At 42.6% G+C, this 7,544-nt stretch overlaps 1 protein-coding gene across 1 annotated transcript in view; it reads left to right on the forward strand.

The window, feature by feature from the left end:
- Nucleotides 1–7,544, forward strand: part of Gadl1 (glutamate decarboxylase like 1) — a 138,602-nt gene that overhangs the window by 76,435 nt on the left and 54,623 nt on the right. The gene's annotated exons all lie outside the window — the stretch shown is intronic.

Genomic DNA, 7,544 nt, shown 5'->3' on the forward strand with positions numbered 1-7,544 from the left:
ATGCTCACAGGGGGACAGTTTTCAAGGCTGGAAGAATCATTCGTGTGTCAACAACAACAACAACCAGCAGAAGCTTCCATTCTGCTACTTTACTGGGTCTCCAGCGAGTTATTTATTAATCCCCCTGACACACAAGCTGCAGCCTCTCAGGTAGAATCCGTTTCACAGACTTAAGTGAATGCCAAGGGAGTAACCATTTCCTGTCTTTTAGGGCTCTTGTATCAGGGAAGGGCAGAATCAGGAAAGGCCATCACTTTTATATCTCTTTTCTCTAAGCTGATCATTTAAGGGGCTAGAGAGATGGCTCGGTGGCTGAGAACACTCTTTCAGAGGACCCGAGTTCTGTGCCCACCATTCATTCCAGATGACTCACAGAAGCACCAGGGGAATGACATCCTTTCCTGGCTACTGTAAGAAACCTACATACATGTGGTATGCAGACATGTACATGCACACACACACACACACACACACATACACAAATGTGAAAGCATGCACACATACAAACACACACTCAAATGAAACTTTTTTAAACCTTGCTAATTTGGAAAGCAAAGGCAGTGGTAACAGAATTAAGCATGCGGCTGCTATGCAGCACACAAGCCTGGAGACACAGTCTGTTAGAAGCAAAGCATAGAGAGAACAGATGGAGAAACCCCCAGAGCTCTGGGAGCCTCCATGAATCCATCAGAAGAAATTCTGAGAAGGCAGCCAGAGATAAACTCAGCCTGCAGTGTCACAGGGAAACTCTTAGTGGCTGGAGAATTGAGAATGAGGCTGGGATGGCTGTTTCCAGGAAGGAAATGGCTTGCCAGAAGAACAAATCCTAGCCTGTAAGATTCATTCATTTTTACATTCTGTGTCTGAGTGGTTTCCCTACATGTATGTATGTGCAGCATATCTATGCCCGGTGTCTATAGAGGCCAGAGGAAGATTCTGGATCTCCTGGAACTGGAGTGATGGATGGTTATCAACCCTCAGAGTCCATAAAAAGGGTGATAGATTCCCTGGAGCTGCAGTTACAGGCAGCTGTGAGGTACCATGTGGTACTGGGACTCGAACCTGGGTTCTCTGAAGAGCAGCAACTGTTGTAAGCTGCTGAGCCACCTCTCCAGCCTCAGAGTTGAACATTTAAATTTAACAACTGGGAGAGTGGAATGTCTGCAGCATTAGGAAAGCCTGCCTCCACACAATGAGCAACATTTTGAATAAGATGCTGGCTAATGCTCACCTCAGCCTCAAGCTGGGATGCCGGGGTAAGCTTATCCCAGTACGCTTTGAGAAGGTATATACGCTTTTGCTGATGTATGTACTTTTTCTCCTCTGTCTTCTATGCCAAACTTACTGGGAGGTATAAGAATGAATTTATTGAAATTAGGTTACTTTTGAAGTTGACTTACTTGTATAGTTCTGATAGAAAGGCATCTGCCCCAAACTGAACATATATTTCTATCTGGCTTCTTTCATATCATAATAGGCTTTCTAAAACAACAACAACAACAAAACCATACCTTTATTTTTAGGTTGCTTCCATATATTTAAAAACTGTAAGTAATAAATCATCTGCTTTTATCATAATAAATGCAGACAGAAGTGGTCCATACTTACTTGGATTTTCTTCTGACACCCCATTTCATGTATGAAGAAGAGCCAGCTTCCTAATAGAAGTGTTTCTTTTTTAATTTTTAAAATTCAATTTAATGTATTTCTTTATTTTACATCCTAATCATAGGCCCCCTCTCTCCTCTCCTCCCAGTCCCATCCTCCCTCCCTCTTTTCGCTATACCCCCCATCCTTCTCAGAAAAGGGGAGCCCACCTCCACCAACCCACACTAGCACATCAAATAGTATCAGGACTGAGAGTATCCCCTTTCCCTGTGGCCTGAAGAGGCCACTCCAGAGGGGGGAAGTGATCAAAAACAGGCAACAAGGTTCAAGCCAAAGACAGCAAGCCCCTGCTTCCCTTGCGAAGGGACCTACATGAAGACTGAGCCGCCCATTAGCTACATCTGTGTAAGGGGACTATGTCCAGTCCATGAACAGTCCTTGGTTGATGCCAACTTGTACAACCACGTTGGCAATCACTTTGGCATGTTCTTTGAAAACTGGGAACAGCTCTACCTCAAGACCCCGCTATGTCACTCCTGGCCATATACCTGAGAGATGCTCCACTGTACAACAAGGACATTCGTTCAACTATGTTCATAGCAGCTTTATTCATTAGAGCCAGAAACTAGAAGCATTTCTAAATCATTGTTTCTGAGCCATGTTCTGTGACATAGCTGACTTGTAGGGGATTTTGCTAGTTGATTTGTCAGAAGAAAGTGCCATCGCCAAGGTCTAAGTTGCTTAGGAAATACATCCTTCTCTACCCTTCCCCAGGGGAGTCCAGTGCCTAAGACGATGTAGAAGTCTCTGGGATGGTCTCTAACTAAAGACCTTCATTTGGCTTCCACAAGTCAGAGACACTGATGACTGCTTGCCCAACACCTACCCTTTCTTGGTTCTGGCCAGCAGGAACTCGATGCCACCGAGGGAGCAATGTTCTTACTGAGAACCTCACTTTGCCAACAGTGCAGAGCTGGGTATGTGACTCAGCCAATAAGATGCAGGAAGACTTCGTAAGGCCTTGGGGAAAGATAGCCTCGCTGCATAGGGAGAGACTGACATGAAGATAATGTCTTTGCTCTAGCTCTGCCAGTCTCCTCTGGGGACATTGGTGTGTAGGCATAGGATGCATGCTGCCACAATGGCTGCCCTGTGAGCATGGGATGACTCTTTTCTCACACTTGGAGTGCAGCTGCCTAACGAGAGAGACAGAGCCTTGTTTTCGGTTTACATTGTGCAGTCGCTCACCTCAGTAAGTGAAATGACAGAGTAAGCTAATGTTGGTGTGGTGCTTCTTGTTGGGAATCAACGTGTCGGCTCGTTACCCCAGCAGTGCTAACGCGCGTCACAGGGGAACTCCTTCTTGCGGAAACAGCATTAGCCACGGATACCAGGGCTTATAGTTGAGAGCGCTGACGTTAGGCTTCTGTTCTCATTGTGATGGCAGCCTAGTCCCCAGTTCTTAGCTACACCGTAACACTTTACAGGCTCTGACAGGGACCCCAGGGCGATCTGTCCCCAATATAAGACCTGTTCTACACGGCTAACAAAGCTAGAGGTTTCCTTTTAAGTTTTTATTAGTATACATCAATTATACATAACAACAGAATTCACTATAAAACTTCATACATACATTTTGATCATACTCATTTCTGATTACCTTGTCTTGTCTCCTTCCCATTTTCACTAATTCCCTTTCTCTTCCCAATTACTCCCTGTCTATTTTCACTTCCTTTGGTTGGTCTTTTTGGTGAAGCAGTAACTTTAATTAGGGAGGTTATTTACAGGCATAATAATCAACATACCCACAGCTACACCACTGAAGAAAATGTGTTTCCTTCCCCCAGCAGCCATTAACTGCCTATCACTCCTCAGGGAAGAGGGACCCCGTCAGGCCCTCCCTCCTCATTATGGAATGTTGATAGGCACCATTGTTTGCAGATAATCACAACTGCTATGAGTTTTTGAGTGCAATGGTTGTGTCATGAATAGAAGGCACTCCACAATACTCCAGCCCTTACATTCTTTCCTCCCTTCTTTTGTGATGTTCTCTGAACCTTGGTGAGGTAATAAAGCAGTGCCAAGAATATGTGATTATTGAATACTCAGCCCCAGACAGGATAGCTCTACAAGCAGAATGGAACTGAAATGCCTTGGCTTAGTTTTGGAAGAGCACTATGACTGGAGTATTCTAAACAGAAAACACACTAGCAAGAGCAAGGGCCAAACAGTGATAATGTTGGGCAAGGGTTTTCTCAGTCTGAATCCATATCTCCATTACATGCACAAGGAAACAGAGGCAAGCTTAGGGACCCTACATGATTTTCCTGGAGTCACAAGGTTGACCAGAAGCCCATTATCAGTTTCTAAAGGTTACACTTTTTTTTTTTTTGGTCGTGGAGACTGAGATAAAGAATGATCTCAAATCTTTCCTGGTCTAGGTAGAAGTTGTGTCTGTTCTCTGTTGTGCTTACATCTTTCTTTCAAGTTCCTTTACAGAAGCTAGGCATGAAACTGCACCTAGGAAACTCTGCACAAAGCATAAAATGAGAGGAATGACTCCCAAACCTATGCTGTCCCTCTTTTTCCCTCTTTCAAGTATACAGCCTTGGGCAGCGGGTGATGCCTCCCTTGACGTTCACTCCACTCTTGCGTCATGTGGATACAGCTTACTGTTGTCTTACTTTTAGGAGGTTTTTGTATCCGTTTATATGTGTATGCCCATGAGTGTATGGGCACATTTGTTGGGGGAGTGCACATTCCGTGAGTGCTCAGGGATAGCAGAGGAGTGTGAGTGCCCTCCTCTATCACCCTGCACCCCAATAACTTTGAGGCAAAGTTTTCTCTGGAAACTGAGCTTTCAGTTTCTCAGTTAGCAAGGCACGGCAATCCTCCTGTCTCTGGCTTTGTTGGAGATGAGGTGAAAGGCATGTATAGGATCATATCTGTCATTTTACATGGACACTGGGGTCTGAATTCAGGTCTTCATGATTACAAGGTAACTGCTCTTAACTGTTGAGCCACCTCTACAGTCCTTACTTGGGCTTTATTTCTTATAAAAACAATGATGAAAATGGAATAAAATTATCTATGTTCCTCAATGTCTTGCTCTTAAGCCTCCTGGATATATGTTATTTACAGCAGAGGGCTTGACTGACAGAGCTAGAGTCCACTCATTTTAACAGGTGTACGCTCTGGGTAACTCAGAACGCTTCAATGTAGGCTTAGATTTTTTAAACACATACTTTAAGATTCTTAAATACCTCTACCTCCCTTACCATGCCCTGACCTTAGGTAGGAGCTTAGTAGGGAAAGGGGCTATAGACCTCTTTTAGCTTTTTGCCTGCTGATAAGGGTTGATGGGTTCTTTGGGATTACCAAACTCAGTCATCGGGATAGCAGCAGTCTAGTCAAACAGCAAGGCAGCAGCAGCCACACATGGAGCAGCAGTGGAACTACTGATTCAGTAGAAGCAGCAACATTCTGCCTGGTGGTACAAGTCTACCAGAGTAGCATGAGCAGTTCTCTGGGGCATTTCTCTCTGAGAAGACCAGAGGAGGAGCAGAACTGTTGCAAAGCATAGCAATGCAAAAGCATTGTCTTGCTGTCTGTGGGCTTCTATTTATCCCTTCTCAGAGTCCATACAAGGATGTTTTCCAGCTCACAAAAACCACGCCCATCCCATGAGGCAGTTTTTAGCTGACAAACATCATGTGCCTTTCGCAGGGACTGTTTTCCAAGGAGGCTGTTTTTTTGTGGAGGGAAAAATATTCCTACATCCTACACTTGAGACCAAAACCAAAACCAAAACAAAAGCATATTCACAACTGATTTTCCAAAAGAAACCAGAAAATTTCACTTCACTTCATTTCTTCAAGCTCTGGTCTCTGTATTGTAAAGTTGTTTCTGGTGATTATATAGAGAAGACACACAAAGGGCAGTAGCACATGTGTAAACATGTGTACGCATACATAAATGTACAAAGATATGTATATCTAAATATGAATCACGAACATGATTTGTTCAAGCAGAAAGGAACACAGTTCAGTATCAGTGTTTTTATTATCATATTTTGATTGCCACTGATATTAATCTGATACTTATTAATGACCAGAATCACCTTTTGTTGTGTGCCAAATTTCACAATACTTAACAGCTGCTTTATACTTTATATTCAGAGATGTGAATATGAGTGTAGAATGTCGGTTTGTGTGCATACAACATGATTGTTCAAAGTAAAAGATTCATATGACTACTTAATACAGATAGATTCTTACAAGATTTTACATATTTAAAAATAATATTGTTGTGCAAGGATCAATATTATATCTTAAAGCTATATAAATACATATTTAATATATATATATATTAAAGCTATATAAATAAAATTGACAAGAGAAAAAGACCAGTTTTTATAAACTATTACTTTCTATTCACATTTTAGAATGGTCTAAAGCAAGTAATGTCATGATTAAAACAAAAATAAATATATGGTCTCTAGGGTTTTCTTATTTTTGTGACAATTCCACACTAGCAAACAAAACAAAACAAAACAAAAAAAAAAACTGCATTAGTCTGATCTTTGAAGTAATCAAATGAGATTGAAGCATAAGAGTTTTGGTGGGGTAGAGGTTCCCGAGAAGTAACTGAATGCATAGAATTTGATATCGCGGTCATGTTGCCATGGCTACATGGTAAGGACATAAGCTTTGAAGCCAGTTCTTCCAGTGAATGTGTTGTTTTCTTCTTTCTTTCCTCCTTTCTTCCCGTGCCCCTTTTTGTTATAGAGTTGACTATGGTAATTCCTTGGAAAACACTTTTCTTTCCAAAGTTTTGCACATTTTCTTGTATATATTTGGCCCCTAAATTTGAAACACTGGCTCAAATATTGTGAGCTTTTTAAGGTTCATGATCAAGTCAGTTGTTTCCAAGGTCAAACATTTGAAGTTTTTACATTTATAATTTTTATTCTTATGGAGAATTTCATACACAAGTATGGTATTTGCAGTGTTTCTACTCTTCCAACTCTTCCTGTGTCCCCTTCTCAAATATAACCTCTCTTTCTTCAGTTAGTGTGTCTCTCTCTCTCACACACACACACTCCCTACCAAATTAATGGATCATTGCTCGAGTGTACATGTGTACCCCCTATCAGGAGGTGCTCCCTATAGAAAACAGATTCTACCTCTCTCTGAGTAGCCATTGATTTCCTGTAACTTTTTTTAAATTTTTTATTAATTACACTTTATTCATTTTGTATCCCCCCATAAGCCCCTCCCTCCTCCCCTCCCGATCCCACCCTCCCTCCCCTTTCTGCATGCATGCCACTCCCCAAGTCCACTGATAGGGGAGGTTCTCCTCTTCTTTCTGATCTTAGTCTATCAGTTCTCATCAAAAGTGGCTGCATTGTCCTCTACTGTGGCCTGATAAGGCTGCTCCCCTGTCAGGGGGAAGTGATCAACGAGCAGGCCAATCAGATTATGTCAGAGGCAGTCCCTCTTCCCATTACTATGTAACCCACTTGGACACTGAACTGCCATGGGCTACACCTGTGCAGGGGTTCCAGGTCATCTCCACAAATAGTCCTTGGTTGGAGTATGAGTCTCTGGGAAGTTCCCTGTGTTCAAATTATCTTGTTCTGTTGCTCTGCTTGTGGAGTTCCCGTTCCCTCCAGCTCTTACTATTTCCCACTTCTTACATAGAATTCCATTCACTCTGCCCATCAGTTGGCCATCAGGCTCAGCATCTGCTTTGACAGTCTATACTGCAGAAGCTTTCAGAGGCCCTCTGTGGCAGGTTTCAAGGTTGTTTCCTGTTTTCTTCTGGCTTTCAGAGGCCCTCTGTAGCGGGTTCCGAGGTTGTTTCCTATTTTCGTTTTCTTCTGATGTCCATCCTCTTTGCCTTTCAGGATGGGGATTGAACATTTTAGTTAGGGT

This window comes from Psammomys obesus, unplaced genomic scaffold (assembly GCF_907164565.1).
Source record: "Psammomys obesus unplaced genomic scaffold, mPsaObe1.curated_primary_1811, whole genome shotgun sequence".
Taxonomy (NCBI): Eukaryota; Metazoa; Chordata; class Mammalia; order Rodentia; family Muridae; genus Psammomys; species Psammomys obesus.